At 40.2% G+C, this 21,407-nt stretch overlaps 1 long non-coding RNA gene across 1 annotated transcript; it reads left to right on the top strand.

Annotated features, from left to right (window-relative positions):
• Positions 1-3,276: 3,276 nt before the first annotated feature.
• Positions 3,277-18,734, top strand: LOC116483286 (uncharacterized). The gene is made up of 4 exons (XR_009211010.1): positions 3,277-3,498; positions 3,801-3,958; positions 8,597-8,667; positions 18,556-18,734. It is a non-coding gene; the product is annotated as an uncharacterized LOC116483286 (long non-coding RNA).
• The last annotated feature ends 2,673 nt before the right edge of the window (positions 18,735-21,407 follow it).

The following is a 21,407-nucleotide window of genomic DNA, read 5'->3' as shown; positions in this document are numbered from 1 at the left end:
CCACCAATTCCGGACACAATATTACACCTGTCCTGTGGAACTCTTTCCACCTCCTCCTTTCTCACTGGTCAAATCAGTATTACCTGAGCCCTAATCAGCAGACCCCAGGGGTAGAGCGCAGAGGATTCTCTAATGCTCTCAGAGGCTAGAAAACCTGAGAAACGGTTTCTGCTCTTAGATCAAGTTCCATCTGTCAAGACCTGAAGGCCAGTAAGGTGAAGTCTTCTGCAAAGTAAAGACAGACAAGCATGTACAGAGAACCCCCGATCTTAAAATTACCCTTCTGGAGACTTGACACTGCCCTAAAAGCAAAAAAGTACATTTCCAGACTTCAAGGAAAATGCTTATCAAACAGAAAATTAAGTGCCTACCTGTTCTAAATGAATGGTTTATTCAAACAAATTATATTGTGTACTTTAGGTGATTTTGAAAGTTAGACCCCACATACATTATATAAGAATATTATATCTCTATTCATATCTGAGGAAAGAGATACAGAAACAGAAGTCTATTCATTAAAGCCAAACTGGAAATTCTTTTTTTTTTTTTTTTGTTCAGATGGAGTCTTGCTCTGTCGCCCAGGCTGGAATGCAGTGGTGCAACCTCTGCTCACTGCAACCTCCACCTCCTGGGTTCAAGTGACTCTCCTGCCTCAGCCTCCCGGGTAACTGGGATTACAGGCACACGCCACCACACTCGGCTGCTTTTTGTATTTTTAGTAGAGATGGGATTTCACCATGTTGATCAGGCTGGTCTTAAACTCCTGACCTCAAGCAATCCACCACCTCAGCCTCCCAAAGTGCTGGGATTATAGACGTGAGCCACCGTGCCCAGCCCTGGAAATTCATTTTATAATTTAATCCACTATGGTAGCTAAAAGAAAATAAATTTTGTGTCCAGAGAATCTGAAAAATTGCAAAGGATTTTCATACTTGGGAGGCTATAAATGCAAGAAAAATTTGAGTTTTGTCTATGCTACTGTTTGTTTGTTTGTCTGTTTATTAAGACAGAGTCTTGCTGTGCCCCCCAGGCTGGAGTGCAGTGGTCCAATCTCGGTTCACTGCAACTTCCGCCTCCCAGGTTCAAGCAATTCTCATGCCTCAGCCTCCTGAGTAGCTGGGATTACAGGCATGTGCCACTATGCCCGGCTAATTTTTGTATTTTTAGTAGAGATGGGATTTCATTATGTTGGCCAGGCTGGTCTCAAACTCCTGACCTCAGGTGATCTGACTGTCTCAGCCTCCCAAAGTGCTGGGATTACAGGCATGAGCCACGGGGCGTCCAGTGATACTACTGTATAGAAGGATCTACTTCACCTCTTTGTAAGTCTTTACACCTATGCTAGAATGTACCCCTGCTGGCTTTCCGCCAGCCTCTGACGTAGGGCAAATGTGGGGAAAAGTCACAGCACAAGCTAGACTCCATCACATCCACAACAAGGTAAACTAGAACAGTTAAAGCATGGGGGCATTAAAATAATCTTACAAATCATAGTGGACATTCTCAGCCCTCACGTGCATGCCAAGAATATTTTTGGGACCATGAAATATCAGTAGAGGGAATTTTAAAGATTATGTGGCCTAATCTATTAATTTCACAGATGAGACAACTGAGGCTTAGAAAGATTAAAAAGATGCATCTAAGTTGCATCACAGCAAGGTGAGAACTAGAATTCAGTCCTCACTCGGCCCTGTACACTGTTTCTTTATGTAAGTATACATATAGAAAAAAATAGATTCTAATAACTTTTTGGACTACAGGATTTTTCCAATGGTACAGTCATCCAGATTTAATACATTGATATTTTCATATTTTTAAAACTTCTAAAAATATATGCACACACATAAACATATCTTGATAATTCCTATGCATTGCTATCCAGTGCTTACATATAGAAGGTGCATTCTCTGGAATTCACCCTGGGTCAGAGCCTTCTCACCCCCCAGCACAAGCAAGTAGCTTAAGCCTCAGTCTCCCAGCTTCGGTGCACTGGGCAGGAGATGGGGCTCCCAGGACCACTCAGCCATGTGGTTCCTTCAGCTCTCAGCACAGCCGAGTCCAGGCTGCAGGCTCTCCATCACAAGCCCACTGCAGAGTGACACATGTTCTACACATGCCGGGACTGAATATGTTGTGTTCTGAAAATATTGGGAGTTAATTTGTGTTTTGTGCCTAGTGCTTCATGGACCTGTGCTCATTGCATCCTTACAGCCATCTACAAGGGCGTCACCATTATTTGTATTTTATTAGGCTTAGAGAGGTGAAGTGACTTGCTCAAAATAACACGGTTAGCAAATGACTGAACCCAGATCCCACAGGGAGAATGTGGGAAGAAATCAACAAAGCTTATCTAACAGATATCTGCCAAGGGTTGGAAAAAATAAGATTTATTGTTGCTCCACTGAGCAGAACACAGCCCATCAGAGGTTACTACACCTTTAACGTCATGTGCTTTTTACTGACCCATCAAAACACTGGTGGCGGGAGCACTAGATAACTTGCCTATCATACTTAATCTTTCTAGGATTCAAAGAGGAGTGTAGAGAAATGACCTATAAGACCCCCGAGCCTAAAATATAATTTAATGGACTCAGCTTTAAAGCGCTCATTTAGAGGATGGCCAACGACCGGCCGCCACTGTGCAAAGCATGATTCCTCCACCATCTGCAGTCCACTCGCACAAATACCCTCAGTGAAACACTTCTTTCTCTCCACCCACTTTTGAGTAGGATGAAATGGCACATTCCATTTTCAAAGTGGGCAGCTTGCACGTATCAGCAGTACCAGGAATTTGGAAAACGATCACATGGAACCCACAGTAACTTGCTGGCTGAATTTACTCGCCCAGGTGACCCAGGTTGATGAGGGCTTGAGAGCCACGGGGATTTTAAATGCCGCTTCAAAGCCAACCAGGAGCAGAACCAGTGCTGATTCATGTTTATGATAATGACATTTGAAAGGCTAAAAATTACAAGGTTGTTTACAGAGATGGACTTAGAAAATAATTGTATCTAATGTCTCATAAACATAAAAGAAAGTTATTTTGTAGTAGATCATTGAAAAGAAAAAGTCTCCTTTAAAAAGGAAATAAATAGACTAGTTTCAGACAGAAACAACTTCAAAGGCAATCAGAAAATTCCGTGGAATTCTAAAGAGGGAATCTCACTCAAAGAATTCTCTAAAACTGCCTAAACTTAAAAGCATTATTTTTCTCGAGACATCTAATTTAGATTGCATACCAAACCCTGTAATAAACCTCCTGCAAAGAAATAATAATAGACCATAGGCATTATATATGTTCACTCTTCACTGCGTGTAAATACAATGATTGACCTTCCATCAACAGACAAGAGGCGTAACTCCATGGCAACAGAGAAATAGAGGTCACAATCATATTTTCCAAGGCAATTTTTGGCCCTCAGCGGGGATTCACTGTTATACTTGGAGGCCGTGTCACCTGAGAGTCAATGGGCAACGATCAAATTTCACCTTGAGCAGGTTCTTTTGTTTGCTTTCTAGTCACAAATAGCCTGGCCCTAAGTGGTGGCGCCCATTCTTGCAAGATGCGTTGATTCAGCGTGTAATCACCAGTTCCCTGTAGTGGGGGTGTGGATGGAGTGTCAGAGGTTCCTGCTGGTCTTTAGGGTGCCTGGCCTCCAGGAATCCTAGACGTAGTATTTGGAGAGATTTTTTAAAGCTTTGTTTCTGTGACCAGCAAAACCTGGGTTTGACACTGAGGTCAGCCTGTTTCAGCCAGTGACTTAACCTGTCTTTTTGCCCCAATAAATTGGGAACAACAGCACTCGATGTTAGAGTTGTTGTGAAGATTAAAGAAGGTGATGATTGGACAACTCCCAGCCCAATACCTGAAACTGTACCAGCACCCAGTGAGCATTGCTATTCCTGTGACTGCTACATATTTACCTTATCTCAGCAGTGTGCCTGTGTCACTTTTTTGGTAAGAGTGAGCAGATGATAGAGACCATTTTAAAATATGAAATATAAATATTTAAACAATTTTCCCTTGGCTCATATAGGTTGAAACAGAAATTATTTCATGGGTTGTGAAGTTGAATGAGACTTATTACTAAGTTTTTATGTAACACAGGAATAAAAATTATTGTTATATCACTGGTGCAGATACATAAAATATACAGATGCATAAATGTTAATATGTGTGTGTATATATATGTATAAATTTAGTCATTTCATAGATCTTGGGTAAATGACATTAACAAGCAAAATACATTGGAGAATTTCATTTGTTCTGAATAATAAATGTATTACAGAAACAAAACTGCAGTATCAAAAGACAGCACTTTAGCAAGTATGGAGTTTGTAATAAAAGGCTTTTTTGTAGGCTAACGTCAAGACTTTCACAGTAGTTTAACTGAAGAATCTGCAAAATTTAACAGTTATTCCAATCCCTTCTATGTTAAGGATTACCCTTCAATCAATATCTCATTTTCTCTCTAAAATCTATTGAAAAAGAAAAAAAACACACAACAGAACCAGGATTGTTCCTCTGGCTAATGGTGTCACACGTAAAATGCTCAATCACAGCGTGATTTGAAAAGGCTCAAAGCAGAACTTCTAAATTTGAGCTGCTATTGATTTCCCTGGAAACTGAAGGAAAGAGGCCGATTGCTATTTGACAGTGAAGTTAGAATTTTTATAAAATATTTTCTCTTTTAAAAATCCACAATATATTTCTTTTCTTTTCTTTTCTTTTTTTTTTTTTTGAGAGTTTCGCTCTTGTTGCTCAGGCTGGTGTGTATGGTGCGATCTCGGCTCACTGCAACCTCCACCTCCCAGGTTCAAGCAATTCTCCTGCTTCAGCCTCCCATGTAGCTGGGATTACAGGTGCCCACCATCATGCCCGGCTAATTTTTGTATTTTTAGTAGAGACGGGGTTTCACCATGTTGGCCAGGCTGGTCTCGAACTCCCGACCTCAGGTGATCCACCCACCTTGGTCTCCCCGAGTGCTTCAATTACAGGCATGAGTCACCGTGCCCAGCCAAAAATCCATAATATATTTCCACAATTGTCTTCTTTACTGTGAATTCTCCAAGTCAAACAACTATGTATATTAAAACAATCATGTATATCATAAAATTTACGTGATTGGTCTTTATTAAACAATCCTTCACTCTCTTCTCCTCTGAACATGATGAACCTCCCTAAGGAATAAAGTCAGGACACCTTAAGGGTTTGGGCAAATGAATCATTTCATCTTCAATTTCAAAAATAAGTCTTCATGAAAGCAAAAGGAAATCTGATTTTCCAAGCGATATGACACATCAGGAGAAACACAGGCTTCTAAAGAATATACACACTTAAAAATGGATTATTTACAATTTTTAAGCATAAAACACACATCAGGAGAAACACAGGCTTCTAGAGAATATACACACTTAAAAATGGATTATTCACAATTTTTAAGCATAAAACAAGACACAGTGTGTGCAGACACGTGCGCTGCTGATTTCTGTTGCTGGAGGCAGGGCGCTGTTTTCGGGGTTGTCTTCATTGCTAGCTCGTCAACACCGCACTTGTGTTGTAGCCTTCAAGGCCGAACCCTGGTTTCTGACATCACTTGGAAGGGTTGCTATGGGAACAGTGGCTTTGTGTGTCCCTGAGGGAACAAAGGGGTTTGCCATTAGCGGACTTCAGGGCGGGCCTGGTGCCCTATTGGTACAGGATTGCAGAACAGCACATTCAACGTTATCGCCAAGGCAAAATTCCATTCATGCTTCACATGTCTTCTTCCAGCAAACATGTCTTTGAGCGCATGTTATTGCCACAGCCTTGGGGCAGGGGCCAGGACAACAGGGAGACTTTTCAGGGCTGGGCAGGGATCGCCCGTCAAGAGCAAGGGGCAGGGTTTTGAATCATGTCTTTTGTCTTCTGAATCCCAAATGACAGCTGTTTCCAGGAAATTTCAGTTTCTGTTGTCATTTTTTTTTTTAAATCTTGGGGTATGTGTAAGACTAATTTTAAAGTCCATGAACAATCAGTCAGATAGCAGTCTGACTTTCCCAACTCCTGCCCAAAACCAAAGTTAGCTAAACCCAGGCACCTGGCTAATGGGTACAGATCACCTTCGTGAAAAATTAGTGGCAATTTGAGAAATCTATTTAATAGATTGAACAATGATTTATTATTTAATAATATTTAATAATGATTAAAGTTAACAGCTATTACGCCCAGCAAGTTCTCTCATATAACTATATAATTGTTCACAGACAGAATAGCTTCATTTAGGACATTCCCTTTATTAATTTGACCTTAAAATATTTTGACTTTATTATGCATAAGTCATAAGTATATGATTAATTTAGAGAAAAATTAGCACATAAATATGAGTATTATTCAGATCAAGTAATAGAACATTATTACCATTCCAGAACCCTCCTTCAAACCCTTGCAATCATAGCCCTTCAAAAGGTAACCAGGCAAGGCACAGTGGCTCATGCCTGTAACCCCAGCACTTTGGGAGGCCGAGGTAGGAGGATTGCTTGAACTCAGGAGTTCAAGACCAGCCTGGGCAACATGGCAAAACTCAATCTCTACCAAAAAAAAAAAAAAAAAAAAGAAGAAGAAATAAATACAAAAATTAGCTGGACGTAGTGGTGTGCGCCTGTAGTCCCAGCTAGTGGGGAGGCTGAGATGGGAGGATCACTTGAGCCAGGGAGGCTGACGTGAGCTAAGATCGTGCCACTGCACTCCAGCCTGGGCAACAGAGTGAGACCCTGTCTCAAAACAAAACAAAACAGAACAAAACAAAACAAAACACAATAGGTAGCCACTATTCTGATGTCTGTCATTATAAACTTATTTTACTGTTTTTTATCATTATACTGTTTTTTTCATTATATAAATCAAAGAGAGTATACTGACTCAGCAATCTGTCTTATGGGTGTGCATCTGTAGTTATTCTTCATTGCTATCTACGTTCCGTGGTATGAATATAAACATGATATAGTGTAATACTATTCATGGACATTTGAGCTGTTTCCAGCTTGGGGCTATTTATGGAAGAAGCTACTCTAAACATTTTCACCAATATCTTTTCTCTTGGTACTAGGCACTCTTTTCTCATGGGTACATTCAGAAAAGAGCAATGTTTGTTCACTGGGTAAGCCTAAATTCCTTTTAGTAGATATTACAAATAGTTTCACAAAGTACCTTTCCAGGTAGATTAGGCTCTGGCCAGAGTTAATGAGAGTCCTTCTTTGTCAACACTTTGAACTGTCAGATTTTTTTTTTTTTTTTTTGCTTTTTTTGTGCCATTTTGGCAGGTGTGCTGTCTGATTTTCATTCATTCACTGTCATTTTAATTTGTACTCAGATGATCCTTGGTGCCCACCATTCAGAGCACTTATTTGGAGGATGTGTGTGTAGCGACTTTTGAAGTTTTCAGCCCATTTTGCCTTCAATTAATGTTCTTTTCCTATTAGTTTGTAGTAGTTCTTTATATATATTCTATGTGTGAACCTTTGTTGAATATATACACCATAATTATCTTCTACACTGTGGTTTGCCTTTTGATTCTCTTAATGGTATATTCTGTAACACACAGTTCTAATTTAAAGCACTAGTTTTCAGTCTTTTTTCTTTTGTGGTAAGTCCTCTGTGTATATGTATATTGTTTTAGAAATCTTTGATTTCTCCAAGGTCTTCTCGGTATTTTTTCATGACCGCTTTTAGAAAAGATTTTTGTTGATTTTTCTCATTTCAATCCAAAACACCTAGAATGATTTTTGTTTATTGTGTGAGGTAGGGATCAAAGGCTTTTTAAAAATATGGATATAAAATGGAAACAATCCATACTTATAAGAAAGATTGCTTTCCCTCAATGCATAGCAAAGAGTTTTTTTTTTCCTCTTCTTTCTTTTCCCACAAATCATGTGAATAGTAAGTGCGAGTTTTCTTCTGCGCTCTATTCTATGACACTGACCTATTTGTCTATTCTCACACCAATCAGCATTATGCCATTATCATTGCTGCAGCTTTAACAAGGTTTGAGATCTGAGAGTAGAAGACCTTGAACCTTGTTTTATATTCTCAATTTGTCTTCATTATTTTTGATCTTTTTTGTTTTCATATACATTTTAGGATCAGCTTTTCAATTTGTAAAATAGAAGGACTGAGATTATGAGAGGGGTTACACTGAATTTTTAAATCAATTTAGGAGAATAAACTTAATTACAATATTGATTCTTAGAAACCTTCAATAATGTATGCTGTTTATTTCCTTAAGACTTCTTGAATATCTCTCAGTAATGTTTACAGTTTTCTGTGTAAGACTCTTGCACACATTACTTTTATTCCTAGAAATTTTATTTTATCTGCTACTGTAAAAGTTTTAACTTTAAATAAAATTTTTAAACAGTTCATTAAAGTATATGGAAACACACTTGATTTCTCACATTAGCCATTCATCGGTAATGCTGTTAAACTCACTGACTTATTCTAATAGTTGATCTGTATATCCGAATACATTTTCTATCTACACAATCATGCTGACAATGCAAAATGACAGTTTTACTTTGTCTTTCCAATTCTCATGACTTTTCCTTTGTCTTATTGCAGTGAAGAGAACATCCCGTGTACTATCGTGTAGAAGTTGTAGTAGATGCTGGGTCTTTCCAACAACAAACAAAGTAAGCTTTTGAAGTTTTATTATTAAGTATGGTAACCTCTGTAGGGTTTTCTTGAGATACCCTTTATTAGATAAACAAAACCTCTTTCTGTAGTTTGCTACCAATTTTATTTTGAATGGGTGTTGAAAATATCAAGTGCTCATTTTGTGTCTACCGAGATGCTCCTGTGAGTTTTAATGGTAATATAATAAATTACATTGTTTGAATTTTAAATCTTAGCACACATTTATAGAATAAACCCAACTTGGTTGTAATGTATAATTCTTTTTATATGCCACAGATTTGGTTTGTTAATATTTTGTCTAGGAGTTTTGTATCTCTGCTTATCAGAATAATCTGCCTGTAATTTTCCTAACTTACAATGTCTTTGTGAAGTTTTGTTATTAAGATTGCGCTGGCCTCATGCAGAGAGTCTGAAGTGTTCCTGCCTTTGCCATTTTCTGGTTGAGTTCATGGACTGTTAGTGTCAGCTCTCCCTGCAGTGTTTTCAGTGATTGAATGATTCAGTCCTCTGGACTTGACTTTTCTTATTGAGAATATTTCAAATTACAAGTTCAATTCCATCCATAAAAATGGAATTATAAAGATTTAGTACTTCTTGTTTTAGTTCTGGAAAGTGGTATTTTTCAAGGAATCTCCTCATGCCATCTAAGATTTCAAATTGATTTGCAAAACATTGGTCATGATACTCTGCTTCCTAACCCAAAGAACCTGCAAAAATGTTCTTTTACCTGGTAAAAGGAAATTGGCAGAGATGACTAAATCGAGGATCCAGTCATGCTAATATCTCACAAGTAAGTATCTCTGTTCCAACCTTCTTCCCTGAGCTTGAGACCCTCAACACCCTAGCACAGCGCTGCTAACCAAGTGTCTTACAATCTTGGATGTTCCACAGGGAGGAACCAAACCTTTGAGCCTCTACGCATCTCCCTCTCCTTCCTTTCCTGATTCCTCTATCTCAATCAGATCATCATCTACTCAGGTCCTTAACCCACACCTGGGTTCATTTTAGTTATTTGTTTAAGATTTACTGGCTTCACATTATTCCTGCAGAAAAAAAGAAAAAAAAAAGTGAATTTCCTACCCAGGTCTGCAAAAACTTCTAAGATCTGACCTGTAGCCACCCACACCTGGAAGCTCCAGCCTTACCTCTCCCCAGTTCGCCCAGTAAGCGCTGGACACGGGGCTGCTGGACACGGGGCTGAGTTGGAACTTCGACGCTCACTCTGCCTGGAAACCTCCTTTCTCTCTCCCCACTTCTGAGGCTCCGCTTAGGTGCTGTTTTACCTGAAACCCTACAGGCTGTTCTCTCTGGAAATGCCTCTCTCTTCTGCCCTTTACCTTCCATCTGAATGGGAGAATGTCTTCTTCCTAACACTCAGGACAGGTCTCCGTAGCGTTTATCTTGCTTTGTCATCTGCATGCCCCACAGGGCTGAGAGCTCCAAGGAGCTGTGAATCACACCCCCGACTCCCCCCAGGGTATGGGAACGGGGTTCAGAATGCGCTTCCCAAAGGTGAGATACAACATGAAGAGTGGTTATTTCTGGGCTATGGGATGAAGAGTAATTTTTTTGTTTTCTTTATTAGACGTTACTAAATGAACCTGCTTGGTGTTAACCACACGTGGCTTTTATAATCGGAAAAACAAAACAAAACTGACAGTAAAAATACATAGAAGAAGCATTTATTATGTAAAATTTATCATTAAAAATTTGTTTTTAAATGATGGTGCTTAGAGGGTATTACCTTTGTCTTCAAATTGGAAAGCCTCAGCTGTCCGGAATAATGATTTGCACAAACACTCCATTTAATTCGAGTTTTACTGTCTGTATTTTGTAACAATAAGATTATTGCTTCTATATCCTACACATGTGCAGAGAGATGAAGGGAGGGTATGTCCTTCTAACTTCTTTTCTCATCTTGGGTCCAACTCAAGGGATTTTATTTCTAATGCTTGGTCTTTACAATTTTTCTTTTTTCTCATTTCTCCTTGATTTTCCAAAAGGGAAACGGGGGAGCTTCTGGGTTTTGTTTTCAGCATTATTCCCAAAAGACTTCAAATTAACTTAAAGGACTCTGGGTTGAGTGCAGTTGCCTTTCTGGCCTGAGGGTATAAACTTTTTCTTAGGCAAATTCCCTGCTGACTTCCCAAAACAGCCGAGAGTAAATGTGGTCCCACATGTTTTGAGTCTAAACAGATGTATGTATGTGGATTTGTAAGTGAGTCACATCTATAGTTATTTTACTCTAGAGTAATTGGGCCAGGCACTGTGGCTCACGCCTGTAATCCCAGCATTTTAGGAGGCCAAGGCGGGAGGATCACCTGAGGTCAGGAGGTTGAGATCAGCCTGGCCAACATGGTGAAATCCCTTCTCTACTAAAAATACAAAAATTAGCCTGGTGTGGTGGCACACACCTATGGTCCCAGCTCCTTTAGGAGGTGGAGGCAGGATAATTGCTTGAACCAGGGTGATGGAGGTTGCAGTGAACTGAGATCGTGCTACTGCACTCCAGCCTGGGTGACAGAGCGAGATTCTGTCTCAAACAATAAATAAATAATACAAATAAATAAGTAGAGTAATCGGCAGAGTATTAAGGAGGCATTCTCCTGCCAGCCATGCTGAATGCACACACCTTGATGGCAGTGAACAGCGTCCACTGGATGTGAGTTTAGTGCCTTTGCTAGTGTCCTCAAAGGGAAGGCCCCTGAGCCTCAGAGAGCTGCTGCCCTGCCCAGGGTCTCAGGCTCATGCCGCCTGGAAGTCTCTGCTTTCCTTTGTCTCGTGACCACCATGGCGCAGGTTCTCTCTGCATCTTTCCCATCCTCCCCACCTTCCCCCAACAGTTGCCTTCAAGCTTCAGTTCCTAAAGTAGAAAAGAAATAAAAATAAAGCGAAACCAGTACGATGACTCACTGGTGAGCCAAGTATAATTTTCCTTTAATACCGCACAGCATATAAGGCTAATTTTGAGACAGCTCACTTTCCCCCATGGAATAGCCAGATAAAGTCACTTTCTTGAGGAAATACAGCTGCTTCTAAAAAGAGGAAGAAATGACTTTCTCCGTGGTGATCGCCCGTTTGGAATGTCCCAAGGCTACATTCAGTGCCCGCTTCGCCACTTCCTCCACCTGGGAGCACCGCAGGAGTCGGAATCCCTAGTGTGGTTCATCCACAGCCTCTTTCTCATGGCCCGAAACGTGCTTTTACTGGAAAACACTCTGACACATCCTGAAGCTAAATGCTTCTTAGAATACACTGTGATGTAACAAAGCAGAACATGATGGAAATCATCCTGTAAAAGCCGAGTGAGGGCAAGCATTCCCCAGCCAGGCAGCGTGAGGCTTGCCTGACGTTCACGCACTTCTAACAAGAAAGGAGGTAGCTCACACTCAAAGCTGTTACTTAAGTAAAGTTAATGGACCAGCAGAGAGGAAAAAGCACAAGAACTTAGGAAGACACAGAGCCATGGGCTCCCCACCAAACACCTTTGGTGATTGCAATTCAGAAGACAACACATGGAATCTGCCCTTGACTCCTTGGAAATAGGATGTGACCAAGTTTTCAGTGTTAACGGGAACCGAGACAGAAACGTTCACGTATTTTGTTATCATCTGTGCTTTGGGACATGAGTTACATTCTTGAAAATTCTGAGTTTGGGCTACATTATTTTATGAGGCGGAGAATTCACAATAAAGCCTTACATAATTATTTGTTCTGTGATGGAAATGTTCAAACAAATAATCTCTTCCTGGGTACAAAAGTGGACATTACGATAGACCAGAAAGATTAGTCCTCTTTATATATAAAAACAAGTTTGGGAGAAGATTGTCAAAGAGGTGGAGAGGCAGCCTCAGAGAGAGAGAGAGAAAGAATAACCTCAGATGAGTCATTCAACTCTGCTAAACGTCAACTTACCCAAATGAAAATGAAGATAATGATACCTGTTCTTATAAGGTCAGGCAGGTATCATTGTTATGACAGCAAATGAGATGCTTCATCTGAAAGCGCTAACCAACCCTGAGACAGTATTTAATCCCACTGAAGACACCTCTGTTCATGAGCTTTGGTGCAGAAACTAGTTTTCAGAAACAAATCATTTATTAAAAAGTACTTAAAATTGATTTATATAGAGTTTGTTTGCATTACATTCGTAGAAACAATATTTGGTTTTGAAAAGAGCATAGATACACTATGTTTGGCTGTAATGTGATAATTGTGTTTCCAAGAAAGCTTATACTGTCAGAGATTATCTTATAAACTATTGATTCAGTGGGAAAAGTTTGGGAATGAAAGTTCGATGGTTTCAGATTTACAACTGAAACGTTATTTTGCAGACAGGCATTTTAGTAAGTAGGTGGCTCAGTCATCGCAGATATATAAAGGTAAGCCGAATGCACTGATGCTTCTCGCACAGAGTGGCCTTTCCTTCCACTCTCCACCAGCACCATCATTTTACAGGCATCTCACGCATTCTAGATAATATTCTCACTCACTGTTACAATGTTGAATGCACAGAGCTACTCAAAGCGTCTGTATTGCCTGGACAATAACCCTGGGTAACAACCAATTACTGGCTTCTCGGGCAAATTCTGTTCCCAGAATAATCTACCTCTTCTTAGCCATTTAAAATAATATAACCTCTTGCTATAGAATTAATGTCTGTATTGACTTTCATTTCAATTTTTAAAACAAATTAAACTTCCCACAACCCATTTCCAGGTTAGACTGAATAGCAACAATGGTGATGATAGTAATAGTAATAAGATGGCTCTTACTTATTGAGTGCTTACTCTAATGCTTCAGTAGCGTTTCAGTGTCACCGGTGAAGGTCATTTGGTGTTGCAGTATTTTACAGTGAACGAATCAGACAACCGCTTCTCCGTGGTTCAGCTGCAGCCTATATTCCCCGGGCTACTAAATTGTAGCCACAAACCAGGGATCCAAATAATAACAAGAACACCCCTAATCTCTGAGTGTTTAACCTAGGTGAAACTTGCTAAACGCTTTGTACATAGATTATCTTATTCAACCTGAACAACAAAAGCTAACAGATAGGTACAGTTATGCTCATTTTATAGGTTAAAAACACTAGGCTTCAGAAAGTTGAGTATCTCCTCTAGAATATTACAGCTAGGAGTGTATCAAATTATGATTTTAACCTAGGTATGGGCAACTTCAAGGTTTGAACTTTAAATCATGGCTTCATTTGAGGGGAACAAAAGAATTATTATAAATAATTTTATGTGTCTCAACAGAGCAGAATATTTAGATTTCTATTAAACATAGACTACCTTACAAAGCGAGGTATAAATTATAAAACAAACAACTTTATTAGAGCCACACTCAGTTTGTCCATATCCTAAGCCATCATCTGCTTCCATGGAACATCTGTGAACTGGCAGAACTGGACTAGATGTCTGAACTCAACACAAGCTACAGACTTAAGTTTATAAAGAACTTGCATATATATTTATACACACACACGTGTATATACATACATATATGTGTATATATGTATGTACACACACATATATGTGTATGTATATACATATATACACATATATGTGTGTATATACATATACATATACACACATATATGTGTGTATATACATATACATATACACACATATATGTGTGTATATACATATACACACATATATATGTGTGTGTGTATACATATACACACATATATATGTGTGTGTGTATACATATATACACATATATATGTGTGTATACATATATACACATATGTGTATTGTATACATATATACACATATGTGTATGTGTATACATATATACACATATATGTGTATGTGTATACATATATACACATATATATGTGTATGTGTATACATATATACACATATATATGTGTATGTGTATACATATACATATACACACATATATATGTGTATGTATATACATATATATACACACATATATGTGTATGTATATACATAATATATACATACACATATATACACATACACATATATTCAGAGGGAAAGTTAGGGCAGCAGGAACACTGTCCAGACAGATTTGGGGTGATGGAAAGAAAACTGTTTTCTGGCCCCTTGATTTTTAATATGTGCCTTTTTTTTTAACTTGTATTTTAGGTTCAAGGGTACATGTGCACACTGCTCATATAGGTAAATTGCATGTCAGAGTGGTTTGGCATATAAATTATTTCATCACCCAGGTAATCAGTACCTAATCAGTAGTTTTCTCTACTCTCCTTCCTCCCACCTCCACTCTCAAGTGGACTCTGCTGTCTGTTGTTTCCTTCCCTGAGTCTCTGTGTACTCAATGTCCAGCTCCCACTTATAATTGAAAGCATGTGGTATTCGGTTTTCTGTTCCTGTGTTAGTTTGCTTAGCATGATGGCCTCCAGCTCCACCCATGTCACTGCAAAGGCATGATCCTGTTTTGTTTTTTTTCTTTATGGCTGCATAGTATTCCATGGTGTATATGAAACATTTAACCTTTGCCTGGATTCAAAAAGACTTCTGAATAAACTAAAGCCTTCCCCAACCCCTCGCCAACCATACCTCCTCAATTCAGAATACAGACATAAAGCTCTTCTTTCTGCAGTGGCCAGGAGAAAATAGTTTATGATCTAAAACCAGTGTCGAAGTTGTCTGTATCTAATAACACTGTGGAGCAAATAGATTCATTTGCTTAATTAGGGGCACCTCTGGTAACTTATTTATCTTCATCACAGGTTCACTGGAAAACTACACTGCTTAAAAGTTGATCATGATGGAGATTATTTTGATATATGTTAATGCCTCCATGAGCAAATGCTATGGGCAGTTTTAAGATGTTCCAGATTAAATCATCACAGCCATACTCCTATAACAGTTTTTATGGATCATAAACTATATGATTTATCTACAGTATCACGTATCTATATGATATCACAGTACTAATTTATCACAGTACTGATTTATCACAGTACTCATTTATCACAGTACTGATTTATCACAGTACTAATTTATCACAGTACTGATTTATCACAGTACTGATAATCACAGTACTGATTTATCACAGTACTAATTTATCACAGTACTGATAATCACAGTACTGATTTATCACAGTACTAATTTCTTTACATATGCTATCTCATTTGGATCTCACAACACCTTTAAATATATAGGCACTAATACCATTCTCAATTAATTGATGAAGCATTTGAGGCTTATATAGGTAACTTGCCTTGAACTAAAAAACTACATTCTTAACCAACTGGTTAAACTTCACCATTCAATTTTTATGGCCAATAATGTAGAACTTGGGGCTTAAATGAGCCAATTATTTGCAATTATTTGCATGAGGGTTACAGTGACAAACACCTACCTTCTGTTTCACAGTGGGCAAGTCTATGCAAACCTGTCCCCGAAGTCCAAGGAGGCTGAGAGGCCGAAGAAAGAGGCTGGCAAATCCAGTCTCTTAAAAAGAAACATTTAACAGTGTCTTACAAACAGAAGCCACGTCTGTGTCTTAGGGGGCTAGACAAGAGAATGGATCCCTGCCATTAGCCCCAGACCTGGAGCTCATGTACCAGGGAAAGGGTGGTTCAGAAGAGACGTGCAGGACAAATGAAGTATGATAACATCACAGTCGTTTGACCTACAGGCAGGATTTACACTAAGTGCCTGCTCTAACACAAGGAACAATCGATAAACTGGAAAGCTTGGAGGACTTCCTGGAACTGGGGTTCATCAAAGCCAACATGGGAGATTAGCTTCCAAGATAGTCTCTTGGCCTTAGTGGTGCTGCCTGCAGCATTCTAGCACCCACCTCCACATAAAAGCGAGAGGTGGTTCCCCTTTATATTGGAGTCTTGGAGGGATCCATACAGGGATGTCAGTCACAGCTGGCTGATATGCTTATACAACATTACTGAGACCATAACTTTACAGTTTTTGTTCTTTCAATGTATCTCAAGGCTTGATTCTGAGAAATAATGCTGCTGGGGAATTGTACAAATGATATGCATTTCATCCTTCTGTTCTTTACTGCATAAAAGAAACAAACTGTGAACTAGGACTTTATCTGTCTGACCCAGATGGAGGAGCTTGCACTGACTTGTCATTAGTGTTGGGCTCTTGACTTACATGGAGGGATGCATTTCGACATGCCGCAGAAAAGTTTCCCAGGACGGGCAATCAGAGGAGGTTTGTCATCTGCTCATCACCCAGTATCTTCCTTATTAATAATACTCAAGAGGAAATTTTGTCTGAATACTTCAGAGCTGGTAGTGGGGATTGGGGGAGGTAAAAACAACAGGAAAGAAAGTTTCATTTAAAATTTTAACCTGTATTTTTCTATGTTTTCTTCCTTTTTATTGATACATAATAATGGTACCTATTTATGGGGAACCTGTGATATTTCGATACATATGTACGATGTGTAATGGTCAAATAGAGTAATTAGGATATCCATCACTGCAAACATTTGTCATCTTTTGTCATTATTTTTCAATGTTTTCTTCCATTTTGCTGATACAAAACAATGGTACATATTTATGGGGAACCTGCGATATTTTGATACACACATACAATGTGTAATGGTAAACTAGGGTAATTAGGATATCCATCACTGCAAACATTTGTCATTTCTTTGTACTGAGAGCACTTCTGTATTATTCTGTTTTCATGCTGCTGATAAAGACATACCTGAGACTAGGTAATTTATAAAGAGAAAGAGGTTTAATGGATTCACAGTTCCACATGGTTGAGGAGGCCTCACAATCATGGTGGAAGGTGAAAGGCATGTCTTACATGGTGGCAGACAAGAGAGAATTGAAAACCAAGTGAAAAGGGTTTGCCCTGATAAAGCCATCAGATCTCATGAGACTTGTTCACTACCACGAGGATACTATGGGGAAACAACTCCCATGATTCAATTACCTCCCACTGGGTCCCTCCCACAACACATAGGAATTATGGAAGCTACAATTCCAGATGAGATTTGGGTGGGGACACAGCCAAACCGTATCAACTTCAAATCTCTTCTAGCTATTTTGAAACATACAATAAATTATTGCTATGTATAGTCATCCTATTGTGTCATCAAACACTAGAACCTATTTCTTCATCTAACTGTAGGTACCCATTAACCAACCTCTTCTTATCTCTCCACCCTTCCCAGCCTTCAGTTACCATCATCTATGCTCTGCTTTCATGAGGTCAACTTCTTTAGAGTCTACATATGAGTGAGAACATGCATGACCTGTCTTTCTGAGCCTGGCTTATTTCACTTAGCATAGGTCCTTCAGTTCCATCCTCATTACTGCAAATGACAAGATTCCCCTTTTTATGGCTGAATAGTATTCCACTGTGTATATGCACCACATTTTCTTTATCCATTCATCTGTTGATGGACACTTAGGTTGATTCCATATCTTGGCTATTGTGAATAGTGTTATGATAAAATAAATATTTCTCTAAAGGAGACATACACATGGCCAATACGAATATATTTAAAATGTTCAACATCACTTATCATCAAATACAAATCAAAACCGCAATGAGATATCATCTCACCCTAGTTAAAACAGCTATTATCAAAAGGACAAAAAAATCAATGCTGGCAAAGATGCCAAGAAAAGAAAACTCTTGTACACTGTTGATAGAAATGTAAGCTAGAACAGCCACTGTGAAAAACAGTATGGAGGTTCCTCAAGAAACTAAAAGTAGAACTCTGATCCAGCAATCCCACTTCTGAATATGCACCCCAAGAAAAGGAAATCAGTGTGCCAAAGAGACACCTGCACCCCATGTTTATTGCAGCACTGATCACAATCACCAAGATGTGGAATTAACATGTACTTTTGTGAAAAATTGAATTATTTAAATGCTTCATTTTTCCTTTTCTTCTAGCCTCGTGCCAGCAACTTAAATTTATCAGTGATGAAGAATACCTGGCATTGACTTCTGCATGAGTGCCCTTTTAGTTGCTTTGTATTCTTCTACCTTGATTTTTTTTTCTGTTTTTCTACATGAGTGTTGCCTGCAGAGTTCCCTGATTGACTCAAAGTATATCTTCTATATTGCTTCAAGTAGTGCTGGTCATGAACACAATTAAGTCTTCGTCAGCTATTGGAACTGATTGACTGCAAAGTTCTGATGCCTCTTCTGTCAGCCCAGGGCAGATGGATGTGCTATGTGGGGGCCCATAAAAAACAGAATCATGGACCTGGTGGGGCAAGGAGTCAAACTCCCTCCTAGGGCCTGTAGCCTCCACCAGGGCAGAGAGCAAGTTTCTCTCAGCTTCTGCTCTCAGGTGGTGACCTGGCAGGAGGACAGCTTGGCAGTAGGTGCAGGCATTGGATGGGGACCTCCTGGCTCCTCTCCTAGCTCTGCCAGCACCAGCCATAAGGCACTCAGATCATGCAACTTCCCTGTGTCTCCGTCTCTGCATCTTTAAAATGGGGCGAATAAGAACACTTTTCTCATAGACTTATAAAGAGAATTAATAAGAAAAATGATAAAATAATGCTTGGCTCAGAATGTGCACTCCATGAACATCAGCTGTTACCACTTAAGAAGGGCGTGTAACCTCCAGCCGCACCCATGCCAGTTCCAGTTGTCTCACCCTGGGCCGGCGACACCCATCTTAAGTCACCATTGAGAATACAAGCAAGTCATGCTGAAATCTGCCAGAATAAAGGTCTATCTTCACAGAACAAGCCTGTCTACACTTGAACCCACAGTTTTTCGGTCATATCCAGACTTCAAGGAGGGAAGAGGGCTCCACTGCGGGCTTCCTGTAGCAAGCACGGGGGCCGTGTCTGAGTCCCCTGTGGTGTTCTGTCACCATAGACCGTGACTTTCAAGCAACACAGTCACTTCTCACAGTGCTAGAGGTCAGAAGTCCCAGATGAAGGTGCTGGCAGATCGGGTATCTGGTGAGTATCTGCTTCCTGGGTCATAGATGGTGGCTTCTCACTGTGTCCTCACGTGGTGGAAGGAGTGAGGGAGCTCTCCAGCATCTCTTTCAAAAGGGCGTGAATCCCATTCATGAGGGGCCCACCTTTATGAGTTCTTCATCTCCTGAAGCCCCCACCTCCTAACACCATCACCTTGGGGGTGAGAATTTCGGCATGTGAATTAGGGGGAGACTCAAACATTGACACCACAAACAGGTAAAGAGCCTGCAGCTGCTAGTGAGGCCACGGCATCTCCCTCCTGACCAATCTCCTCTTCTGCAAATTGCAGCTGCTGGGATAGGACCCAGGAGGGTCCGGAGGATCAGGAGGTCCACCTGGGAGAAGAGCTGATCGGTTAGTATGAGAGCTGGAAAAGCAACAGACATCTCCTTAGCCCCTTCCCTGGGACCTGGCTCCAGGCTGAGCTGTCAGGCCACAGCAAAGGCATCACTTCAGGACAGCAAAGCCCCTGTCTCCCTCCCTTCCAGCTCCTCAGACTTCACCCTGGTAACACATTTGTTTAAAAAATGTATTTTTCCCCCTTGTAAAGAATCTAAGATACACGGGGTCAGCCCAGCAGTTTAGGTGTCACGAAGAAACTGCTCTCGGAGCTAAAGTAACAAACAGTGCCTGTCTATAGCGCAAATAAAGAGTTGGAACAAGATAAAAGGCAGTGATCCTTCACCGGCCAATCTCCAGGTGGATCTCAGGAATCCTGTGTGATGTGTGACGTCACCTGGGAAAGCCCCGCAGTTGCCATGGAGACGCACCTCCCGGGCCTCGGGAAGCTGCCCCACCTCTCTGCCACCTTCTTCCAGACTGGTCACGGCAGGCTGGCTCCGATCTGGGTCCCAGACAGAGGGGAATTGGTTTGCCTTTTTTCTTTTCTTTTCTTCTTTACTTTTCTTTGTAAACTGCAGTGACCATGTGTGTGTTTGTGTGTGTGTGTGTGTGTTTGTGTATGCATAGATATAAAGAAAGAGAGAGAAAAAAACAGAGTGCCCCACGACGCAAGGTGCCCACCTGGACAAACACACTGTGGGCAGACAATAGACCCTTATGAGGTTCTGGAGTGGCAGCAGCAATGGCCTCCTGCCGTCCTGGCTAGCTAGAGCCTCCTCCTCGCAGGTGGGGTAGGGTTCAAACATAAGAAATATCGAGAAATGTCTCCGCGCAGCCTGATTACAGAGACACCTGTGATCCATAATTTCTGCGCTCCACTGCTGAAAAAAAGAAAAAGGCCCCGAGTGCCTCATCCGCTGTGGTTTCTCTCCCATTTAACTAAGTAAAATTGGAAACTTTTTTAAAAAGAAAGCACCGTCATGTAATTAGTGCAGGCTCTCTTTTCTGGTTTTTTGAAAAGAGGCATTTTCACACACCTTAGTCCATCTTAAACCCTTTCAACATTCTGCTGCTCTTCCTAATTCCAGAGAGACAGAATTTTTATTTCCTTCGATCGCAGGGATACCTACAATGGAGTTTACGTCTCAATTAACAGTTTGACCAAGGGTTTACAAGTGGTTGAATGGAGTAAAAATGAAGAATTCGAAGAAACGCAAAGAGAGAAAGTGGATCGCCCATAGACACCTGCTCTATGCAAATAATGGACTCCCCTTTATCTTAAGGGATCTTACGCTACCTGTTTCTACGTCCTTTGCTGGTTCCCGTGACAGAAACACACACGTTTCAGACAAGATTAAAATACAAAATCCCAACCATAGCCTCATCTTTGCACACACACTCTCTCATTTCCTGTTGGTACCAGCACTTTTCTATTTCGGTCCTGGGTATGGCTCACTAACC

This window comes from Hylobates moloch, unplaced genomic scaffold (genome assembly GCF_009828535.3).
Source record: "Hylobates moloch isolate HMO894 unplaced genomic scaffold, HMol_V3 SCAFFOLD_2, whole genome shotgun sequence".
Classification (NCBI taxonomy): Eukaryota; Metazoa; Chordata; class Mammalia; order Primates; family Hylobatidae; genus Hylobates; species Hylobates moloch.
This window is presented reverse-complemented; position numbering and strand designations above follow the sequence as displayed.